Source organism: Cyprinus carpio, chromosome A7, assembly GCF_018340385.1.
Source record: "Cyprinus carpio isolate SPL01 chromosome A7, ASM1834038v1, whole genome shotgun sequence".
Classification (NCBI taxonomy): Eukaryota; Metazoa; Chordata; class Actinopteri; order Cypriniformes; family Cyprinidae; genus Cyprinus; species Cyprinus carpio.
This window is the reverse complement of record NC_056578.1, coordinates 17,106,084-17,117,328: the sequence shown is the minus strand read 5'-3', so window position 1 is coordinate 17,117,328 and position 11,245 is coordinate 17,106,084. Positions and strand designations below refer to the sequence as shown.

Here is an 11,245-nt window from a genome sequence, read left to right as displayed (position 1 = left end):
ATTTTCATGTGAGTATAATATATTCAAGTCGTTAGGGACGGTTACAAAAACATTTCTTCTTACATTCAATCGCCTGACTTTATTTGTCGTTTTATACTTTGCTAATATAAAATGTTCACAATTGTTGTCTATGAAAAGAGACTTTTAAATAAAATGCCTCCTCCATATGTATTCATTGAATAAGCATTACAGATAAACACAGTGTGGTTTTTTGTTCAATCAAAAACTAATTTTGCTGTAATTAATCAAGTAGTCGGGTTCAACAGTAATACCGGGAAAGTAAAAAGGCTCCAGTATTTTCTCTCCGCTCTCTCTCTCTCTCCTACTCACATCTCTGCACGCCGGAGCGCTGTGTTTGTTCTCGAGCGAGCGCGTCGCGTGGTTATGGAAGATGGCGAGCGCCGAGACAGCAGCAGCACTAGTGAGCGAATCCTGCGTGAGATTGAGAGTACAGATACTATGCTGCATCGGGCCAACACTCCGGTAAGTCTTCATTAACTGGGGGGGAGGGAGCGTACCGGAGGCTCCTGGCTCGGGGTGTGATGTGACATTTTGGTTCAAAGGTTCCCGGAGAGCTGTTGTTCTCCTTGTTCCTCAACTTCTCACTTTAGAGACTTGCCAGGAAATCTTCCATTCAAGTTGTGGTTCTGGTAAAGTAGGTGCTCACAGGCGGTTTAGAGAAAGTTTAGTTAGTATTCCTCTCACACATGCCCCTGCACGGCTCCCGGAGAGCGGGCGGATGTGTATTTGGGATAATGAATAACGCTCTTTATTTGAAAACAAACCAAAAGAAACGTGATCAGAATCACTGCTGTGTTCTGTTAAGCTTAGCGGTCCATTGTATTTAAGGAAGTAACCAAGGCTTTTAACTTCTCAACACAATTGGCATTTTGCACTTTTTCCTAAAACTGTATTTCTGCGTCAGAGCTTGATGACACAATCGTTTTTGTACTGGACATGGATAGTTATAGAAGCCAAAGAAGTTTGGCTATGAATACCAAATTCGGCTGTCACCAAATGACCATTTAATAAAAGTGTAAACTTTTTAACCAGATTGAGCTACATTTTGCAAACCACAGATTTCAGTTAAATGTCAGAAAGTATGTCAGAAATGGTTGACATTCTAAAAAGGATGTTATGAGAGGGAAATCAAAAATGTATTTTTTTTTTTTTTTAGGTTAGCTGGTTCAGCTTTCTTTAGTGTATCTTTCATTTTTGCCTGTATTTATTATTGTATACATGTCATTCGGTTATTTTTAAAGCCACCTTCCATATGACAGCAACATCTGTGTCAAGAGACACGCATGATCGACTAAAGCTGTTTTACAGTGAAGATCTGCAGTGAATATGATCTGTGATGATGAACTGCTTAACAATCATAAGGTTCTCAATATGCTTGAGCATTAAGACAGAATGTAAGAGCATAATTGTGGACCCTTCCTCAGCACCAGGGACATTTAAGGGTGCCCTTTTTTGCTACTTTCCACATAGAAACTTGACCTGTATCTGTCGACTCTGTTGTTTTGATACTAACCACAATCACTAATTTAGAAGCTGAAAGGCACTCCCCAGCTCTTCACTTGGTGACTACTAGTGTGTTTTAAATGTTGTCCGAAAGCGAAAACTGTGTGATTGCATATTTTGGTGCTAGCAGGGTGTATGGGGCACATGCTAACGGCTTCATGTTCTCACACCCTCTGATGGGGACTTTCATTTACAGAATGAGTGACATTGTAAGCACCAGCGGCTTACTACCATAGCCTTGATTAATGTTGCAGTTTCGATGACAGTATCAAAAGATATTCTTTAATTTTTGATGTACACAACACCCAAACCAACCACCCCAAAAGGGCAGGGACTGGTTCATCCATAGGTCTTTCAGTTGCCATCAGAATAAGATTGTAGTCACTTGTAGGAGGGGGATGCATTTAGTCGTTTAAGGAATCTACATAATTGAAGAGGACATTTTAAAAAAAAAGCTTACAATGCTTAACGAAATAAAGAATAAGTACGCAATCACGATAGTGAGACCTGGATCATTTCAAACTACCCCCAGGGATGGTGACAAGGTTTTATTTTGTATTTTTTACAAGTTACCGCGATATTACATGGCACAATACAGTATATCTCATCCTGGCTCATGAGCACCTGGACACTGGTACCTCACTTGAGGCTGGCGCAATACGATGAGGACCGCCCTGCTCGTGTACTGCAGTAGACTTTCTCATGTATCATACTGTAAGTTCAAGGGGTTCGTTGGTAATAATAGAACAATGTGTTTGAGTACATAATCTTTTTTTTTTGTAGCTAATTGGCTGTGCAGTATCTATTGTTGGCTGTGTGGTTCTCTCTGTGTTTCCTTGAAGTACTAATCGCTAGGGAGACAGTGGAGTGGCCACGCACATTCTGTTGTGATTTTAGCTGCCTTGTAATGGATGGTACAAACACATTGCCAGACCAAGGCTCAATAAACTGTAATATACTTAGACTAATCGATAACAGCATTGGTTGGTTTATGGTTGGCTAAAACTGCCTCCCCCTCTGGCTCCTGATCATCAGTTCCCCTGGCTCGTTTTTTCTGATCCTTTAGTCCTTAATGTTTACAGATGTCTGTGTTGGAACTTGATGTTGGTGTTGGCCTAAGCTTGTTTTAAGTCGCACATTATTTAACGGCGGACTCGTAAATGTTGACAGAGCTATATTTGGCGTCTCATATGAGAACGCAACATATAACAGGACTTTGGGGGCTTTAGGTCTGAATTTTGTGTGTGTCTGTAGTGAGATTGAGAGGACTCATGAGAAAGCCTGGGCCTGGTCCTGCCTTGTGTAAGTCACGGTTTCTCCCAGACTGGGCTTGCCGCTCAAGGCTCCCCGTCAGCTCAGGGACTATAATTATTTGATTATGTTTGGTCTTTTCATGTATAAATGGAATGGGTTATGGGCTAGTATTAAGAAATGGCTTGATGCTTCTGGTATGGTACAAGTCGGTGTTATCACTCGGTAGAAGAAGTTGAGTTGACTGTTTTAATAAGGTCACAACAAGTCAGGACTTGTGATTACATTCCTCTGGTTATAAGCAGTGTAGCATAATGCACAACGTATCCGAAGAAAAGTCTTGCCATTCCTTGGTCCCACTCATCCACTCAAGGTCTTCCGAAGTGATTAATTTATTATGAAATGGAAATTCACCTTATCTGTTTTCTAAAGGCGCATTCTTGATCTAATTGTGAACTAATTTATTGCTTTTGGTTTACATCATAAAGTTTATTCAAAATGTCATAAGTTGATGTTCTGGTGAAATGTCAGAACTAGCTTGCTGAGGGGGGCGGTGGTGTATGCATATTGGCTCTAAGGCCCACCCCTTTCAATCACCTGCTAGACTTGCATTCCAGATCTGCCTTTCATCTCAGTCAACAAAACTGATGGATTAGAACCAAGTCCAAACACCGCATTTGTTTTTTGTCTTTTTGTCGATAAAACCTGTTTAACTCTTATCAGAATACAGACCTAAATGATCTGCTGATTCATACCTCTAATTTAAGATGGCATGAGGGAGAGTCCTGCGTACTTAAAACACCATTGCAGTCAGGCATGGTTAACCGTGAACAAAACTATTTAGTTATAATGCTAAATCTTTTAACATTTACAGCGCCTTGCCTTTTTCTATAGGTCTTCATATTATCCGTTGTGAGTGAAGGAATAACGACTACAAAGGCCACAAGTATGTGTACCTGGTGTGAAATGGACAACCATTTGACGTTGTAAGCTCATTTTTAGCAACTTGTTTTTTTAATCCGATCTGTCTGTACATCCACTTTTTGCTGTTGGCTGTGCAGTGTGTCTTATTAGTCCGTTTTGTACACGTTTTGTTGTTCTTGTTGTTTTTGTTCTGCAGTATATTTCAGTAATGTGACTCTGTAACTCGTGCCTATCAGAAGTATATTTAAAAACAAAAAACCAATTAAGCCTGAAGAGAGTGACAACCATATTAAACTGCAAAGAGTATGTTGCCCTTATAGCTTCACATGTAAGCAAAATCTGAAGTAATAAAACCTAGTCTTCTTTCTTGACTATCAGTTGTGAGTTTTATTCATTGTGTGTACGTGGTGCATCTCGGAGAACCGGGAAGCAGGTTTATTGTCACATTCTGCCCACACAGTGACTTGCAGGCTGGACACTGGGGGGACTGTTTGTGTCTGCATATACCTTCTCAGCTGTTACAAACTCTCTCTCTCATCCCATTTTTATTGTGTTGTTTTTTAAAAGATTTAAAGGGGTCATAGGCTCCCCTTTTCCACAAATTGAATGATTCTTGTAAGGGTCTTAATTAAAAAGTCTGTAACGGACGTTTGGTTAATTTCCGCAATGGTAGTGCTAAAAAACACCGTTCTGTAGCATTTTCCTTTAAATGGTAATAGAAGCTCTGTTTACCCCGCCCCTCTTGTCCGTGCTGCGCTCTGAGGGCCTGTTTTACTTTAGCCGCTAAAAGTTCCACTCGTGAAAACTTGCTAAATTAGCACATTATTAGGAATGGGCGATTTGCAAACATTCATTAAAAAAACCTTAAACTTCTTCTGTAGGTGAAGCTGGATCACAAATGATTCCGCTTGAACATAGATGCATTTAGGTTATGTCTGCGGCGGACCTTCGCTTCAAAAAAAAAACATAATCCACTGCAGCTTCAAGCGCGGCTCAGATGCAGGAGTAAATGACGACGGCTATGTTCAGTATTACATCCAACAACAGGACCACCTCAAATGCTTAGGAGAGTCCATTCTTGTCTACATCTGCTCCTGCGGTCTAAGGTTAAGATGCCAGGACAGGTCTTTGCTGAAAATGCTACTGTTTATCAAAACTATTGTGGGAGGAGGCCTGTCTGTGGTGAATGCTCACAAAAGGCAGCCTATCTGCGATCATGGGGATTTGATAAAGGGGTGTTAACGATTTTAGCAGATAAAAAAAAAAACACTGGGTTTGATGTGATCATTTTAATGGTGGTTGGGTTAACACAATACCCACCACACATTTCAGTCACAAACAACTTGTAACAGTTCATGTAGCACATATGACCCCTTCAAAGTTTCTGTATATCTTCAGTGTCCTTGATTTCCTGGAACTTTGTGTGGGCAGTTGTTGTTCTTGACCCCTGTAGGGTGATTAACCACTTCAAAAGGAAGAGAGGGCTGAAGCTTTGGAAACACGGTTCTTCGTTCCACTTATGGCAAAAGGAATGTTGTAAAACTATTTTTGGACTTCTTTCCCGCATCCACCTGAGGAATTTCAAACAAACACTTCACAGCTAATTATTTTGTAGGAAAATTTCTCAAGGACCTGCTTATTTTTAAAGAACATAGGCCTGAGAACTGTATCAAGGTTTCATAGGATTTCATTGGCTTTGTTGCATTTAAAAGAAATTAAAAAAATGAAAAAAAGTATTAAGTAAAATGTATGGTGTATAAAACCATGTGATGAGCTACATTTTCATATTTTATGCATTGCTAGCGGTTTAGGCGCTTGTAGGTCTGTCGGTCCGCATGATATTCTGGCTTGGGTTTTAGAAGACAACTCCTCACCCCTCATATAAGTAATATTACTCGGTGATGTACAACTAAAAGTATCATTTGAACCTGTCTGGAAGCATCATAGAGCGCACACATGATGGGCCACAGTTGGAAAATGGGCATTCATTCCACAAGTCATCAATCAGTTGTCCTTTCCATCTTCTCAATTTCCTTCCATTTATTCCTGAAACAGGGTGTGGGTGGGGATCTTAAGACTAGCAACTTATGACCTTTACAACAAGAGCTGCAATCACCACCACATTTAACCCTGAACACAATACCCTTGATGATGACGGATATCACTTAAGGATCGCAAACTTCAGGGTGCCCACAACTGGTAACAGAGGTCTGCAGCTAGTTGCAAGAAACCCCTTTAGTTATAATTTTTATTTGTTTTTGTTTAACAATACACATTTCTATAGTTTATGTTTTTTGTTCCCTTGTATTCTATTTTGTATTATAACAGTGTTTTCTCAACTTTAGGACATTTTTGCAAAATTGGCTCCTGATCAGTAAGCTCGCCTTGGAAGACAGGCATTTGGTAATACAATTCTAAAATGCATGGCGTTAATACTGTTCAGTTTCAGTGACAGCAGCAAACAGTCATTAAAGATGCTAAAACAGAGCAGAGTTTTTTGCCTATGGTTTCATATGTGTAATGTTTTTGCAGCCACAAACCTCAAGCAGAGAGATCAGAGACCCATTTATCCACAAGGTTGCAGCCAGGTCTACACCCAGCTGCGTCACTTGCCAAAAGCTGCACCACCAAGATTAATTACATTCCTTGCCTGTCAAACGCTGAGATGCTTTTGGTTGAGGTGTGGTCAGTGGGCTATTGATTGCTTTAAATTGTGCTGTTTTGGTGTTTACCACGGAACGTGTTTACAAACTATGATTTTTTCCTGTTCTCTCCACAGTAGAATGGGTGGTTTACTAGATTAGGACTTGCTAAAGCTTCTTAATTGCTTCCTTAATTGCGTTTAAAGATAATTCCTCTTGTTGTTTTTAGTTGTGACTTAAAAAAATATTAAAAATAGAAAAAGGCCTGTATAGGCAAATGAATTACTTTGTACTCCAAGTAATATTTTTGTTAGTTTTTTTCTTGGTTCATCCTGCAGCTCCGCTTGGCATGGAATGGAGCATTATGTAGAAGTTTTATTTGTTTTTGTTGCTATTTTAGAAATGATCCGACTCAAACGGCATTCTGTGACCCATAACTAAGAATACGTAGCGAGGGCTGCTAATAAAGCAACTTGTCCTGTTGAGCCCATGAGAGGCCCTAATAAATACATCGCCGCTTTTCTCTGTTGCAATTGATAGGCGAAGTGGGGACGTTTATATCATTTATGTTTGAAAAAACATTTTATAACATATTTGTCATATTTTTAGACACGTTTTTTTGTGCGCACCGTCTAATCTTAATCTTTGTGATCTTTCATTCTTGTTATCTTGAAAGGTGCCCTTGGTCATTGGTTAAAGACGTCCTTAAACTGGCTGTTTTATTATTTTGTCTACTATCCTCGGAGCTCCACACTTAGAATGTAATTTCAATATTTTTTACATAAAAAAAAAACACCCCATCAGAATGTAGAAGTTAAAAGGCTATTTTCTCTCCTGTTGTGACCCCACTTATGGGAAACCTCTCTGTTTGAAATGGTTGTGCGTGGATTGTAGAATCAGAAGTAAAATGATTATGCTTGGCTTAACAGTTGTACACACTATTGCGTCCATTGTGGCCCATTCCATAACCTGTTCATTTTGGCAGATTGGCTTCAATAATAACTGTTTTTTAGGACCAAAAGCTGGGCTCAGTTTAATTTTTCTCCGACTCACTTTTTAATGGTTTAAATTTAATTTTATTAATCAAAAAAGCATGTCTAATTAATTAAAATCATGAAACATACATTGTCACATCAATTTATTAAAAGTTTAACACATATTACATGTTTAGAGGGTTATCCCTGTTTCTTCACCAGATGTTTTAAATTATCCTTACCCTAATTCTGTGTTTTAGGCATGTCTAAATATGTAAATATGCATAAAAAACAACTTAATGTATTCTCAATTTGGTCCTAAAATAGCCTTATGAAATGTTTTTTTTTTTTCAGACATTCTTTGTGTACTTTTTTTATTTTTTATTTCTGGTTATCAAATGAAGGCATAAAATGTTAAGTTAATTTTATCTTTAATACATTATTGAAAAAATTAAGCAAACTTGTAATTTTTGGTAAACACAGGCGAATAACTATTAAAATTACAAAAACAATGGAAGAAATGTTGTTGTAAATTATTCTCTTAACAATAATGTTTGTTTATTTTTAGTAGATAGTAGTAGTACAATTCTGCTGCACAATTAGTAATACCATTTCTGGCACATTACTGATACCGTGTTTTCTTTAAATTAACCGGACTTTTTCTTTTGACACCGGTTGCCTTGAATACCTTTACAGGTTCTGTGTTATGTGATATGACACTAGTTTAATCATAAATCAAACGGTCAAGTGCTCATGAAGTTTTTTGACTCTCAGAGCAGTTCTGGAGATGTTGTTCATGTGTTCACACGTCCTTATTTAGAGAGAGTCAGCAAGATGCTGAATCACCGCGACTGGTCACGCACCGCTGTCCATATGTGTGTAAAACAAAACCACAGCTTCTGCCGCCATTCATACAGAGACAACACGCAGAACATGGCAGGTATTCTATATTTAACTATAACTTTTCCGGCTTAATATTTACAGATACCATGTCCATATTGCGATGTGATTTTAAGTGTAATGACCTACTTTTGATTAATTCATTCAAAATTTGACAAATTCTGTGACATTCCGCGTTAAACTGTAAATTCCGTTTTTATGACTGGATTCCACAATTCCGTCCGCGTTTTCTGAATCGCGGAAATCATAGGGCCTTACATAAGGAGAATTCTCGGGAGGGCAATATGGGGGATAAATCGGCCTAAAACTCCTGTGGTGTGAGTCCGGCTTAACAAGAACGAGTTCTGAAACTAACAGATGTTTTTAATAGTCAATATGACCTCATTATGTGTCAAAAGATCAAGGATTTTTGGATTTCTCAGTTCATGACCGCTTTAAATAGAACTGCTTCTAATTTTTTATTTTTAAGATTGACATTTTTGTGCACGTCAGTGCTTTACTTCTGGCATTGCACTGCTACATTTATCAGTCTGTTTTAGTTTGGAAGGTTTTATTATTTTCTTACCTCTCCATCTGTTGCACCATGGTCTGTCTCTGCTCTCACTATTTCTGCAATTTAGGCCCCACAGAGGACTTTTACAGGTGTCTAGGGTGACTGGCTGCTGCTACCTAACGTCTTTCTCTTCTTTTTTTCAATCCCACCCTGCCATCCTCCCATAAAACCCTCAGGCTTTTCTGTTCCGTGCCGTTCCTGGTACATGCCTCTGTTTTAGAATTTACATTCGTACATTAGTTACATTTACACTTTCCATGCGTCCTGTGTTCTGTCTTATCTGCACTGTTGCTAGAATCAAAGAGTCTTTAAGCAATATAGTTTCATACACTACCCAGTCAAAATTTTGGGTGTCAGAGTAGATGTTTTTGAAAGTATTCTCATATTATGCAGAAATGATAACTGATTGGACACATTCCTTACATTTGCTCTTACTGTTGAAAGTCATTTTTTCCATGGCATAGAACCTCATATTTGTCATCCAGCTATCTTGTTGACAATTCAAGATCAATAAGTCTTATTATCTTGGTGACAACAAAGCAAAATTTAATCTTAATCATATCAATTACAATCTTCTTTGATCACGCTGCAATAGCATTTGCCTTTGGCTTGGCTGAACAGCCACCATCAACTTGTTTTGTGCTTATTCTAGGGTGTCCGAAGAGAAGTTGAGTATCTTGTGCAATTGCTGTCTTCCTTACGCTCAATAATCACATGTGAACACGATCACTATCCTCCTATTTGAACAACACAACAGTGTTAGTACACTAGAAATGGTCATGCCAGAATTGTATTATTAGGTGCTCTTTGTTGGTTAACTTTATAAATCCTGAAGGTTAATGAAATGAAAGGTTATTTGAGTTACTCAGAGATGAGACCGTGATTTGAGAGTCCATGAGCCTGCAGTGACTGGAAACTCGTCCTTGTGTTAGACAGTGATCAGATTTCAGTGTTTAGCCAGTGTACTGCATACAAATATTTCCTCTTTTAGAGCTTGTGACGTTACCTTAGAACCTCCAGATGGAGTTCAGCCCTCGCCAGCAGAGAAGGATCTAATCCAGGGTCAATAAAGCTCGAACGGGGCCCAAACGTTGTCTCAGGACAGTGTTTGCTTTCACTGTATGAGCATAGCAGAAACCTCATGAAATAAAGCGATCTCTAAAGCAGTTACATTATAAAAAGCAATTATTGTGCTGCAGTATGGTCCATGTTTAAGGTCATAAGAATTTTCTGCCAAATTGATATGAATAGAGAGAGAGAGAGAGATGAATTTTTTTTTTTAAATATTTTAATTTTTGGCCCTTTTTGGATTATAATTTCTATTGTGGTTAGTGTAGTCAAAGTACCAAAATTTCAGTGGTTGTTAACTTGGTACCGATACCAGTAAAATTCTACAGTTCTTGGTACCTGATTTGGTACCATATCAAAAACTACTGTGATGGTTATATTAGTGTTTTTTTTTCTTTCTTTAAAAAAATTATATTAGTGTTTTTTTTTCTACTTAATTCATACAGTGAAGACTAGGCAGTGGTTTATTTTTACATTTTAAACCGCTGTTGAACTACCCGGTACAGTAAGTTTGAAAAGACAAAAGTTACAGGTCGGGTGTGCTGTTACATCAATAGACAGAAAAGTGCAGTGCTTTTGTTGGTATGATGTGCTGACGTGTGTTTGTGGGGCTTCTAAGTTTAGATCCTCTGCTCTATATCCGATCCATTCTGTTTCCCAGCTGGCCATTGAGCTATCTCTAGATTTCAGTCAGCCAACAGGATATGACATCATAGCACACATAAGCTTAGGGTTTTCCTTAAGTTAGTTATTTGAGGGTGAAGACAGTTTCCAGAGGAAATGTTTGTGAATAGAATGCTTTGAAAAAAGTAACACACACACACACACCACACACACACACACACACACAACACAAAAGGTGAGTTATAGTTTTATTCTTGGTTTTATGTAGGATTATACTAAAAATCATGTGAAATAATAAATGTTTTTTTTGTTGTGTTAATTATTTTTTTTGTTTTTTTTTAACCTAAACCCACCCCTATCCATCACAGAAAACTTTCTGCATTTTTACAATTTCAAAAAACTTTAGTTTATTTTTATACCAGTTTTACAAGTAAGGATTTCCACAAATGGAGGTTTCTGGCGATTTTGTCAGGTTTTGCTCAATTATGGGTACAAATTTGTCCCCAAAATATGGTTATGTAGGTACAAACACACACACACACACACACACACACACACACACACACACACACACACACACACACACACACAGAGCACAGAACAATGTTGGCATTCCTAGACCGAATGAATTAGGCTGTATTTGTTCAAATAGATCCAGTATATAATCTAACAGTAATATTGGATGATATTATTGAAATTAAAAAAAAAAACTGTTTTTCTATTTTAATTTATATTTAAAATGTATTTTATGCCTGTGATGGCAAAGCTGAGTTTACAGCTCTGTT

General features: G+C 38.1%; 1 pseudogene; it reads left to right on the top strand.

The window, feature by feature from the left end:
- The first annotated feature begins 384 nt into the window (after positions 1–384).
- Positions 385–11,245, top strand: part of LOC109054069 — a 94,659-nt pseudogene continuing 83,798 nt past the window's right edge.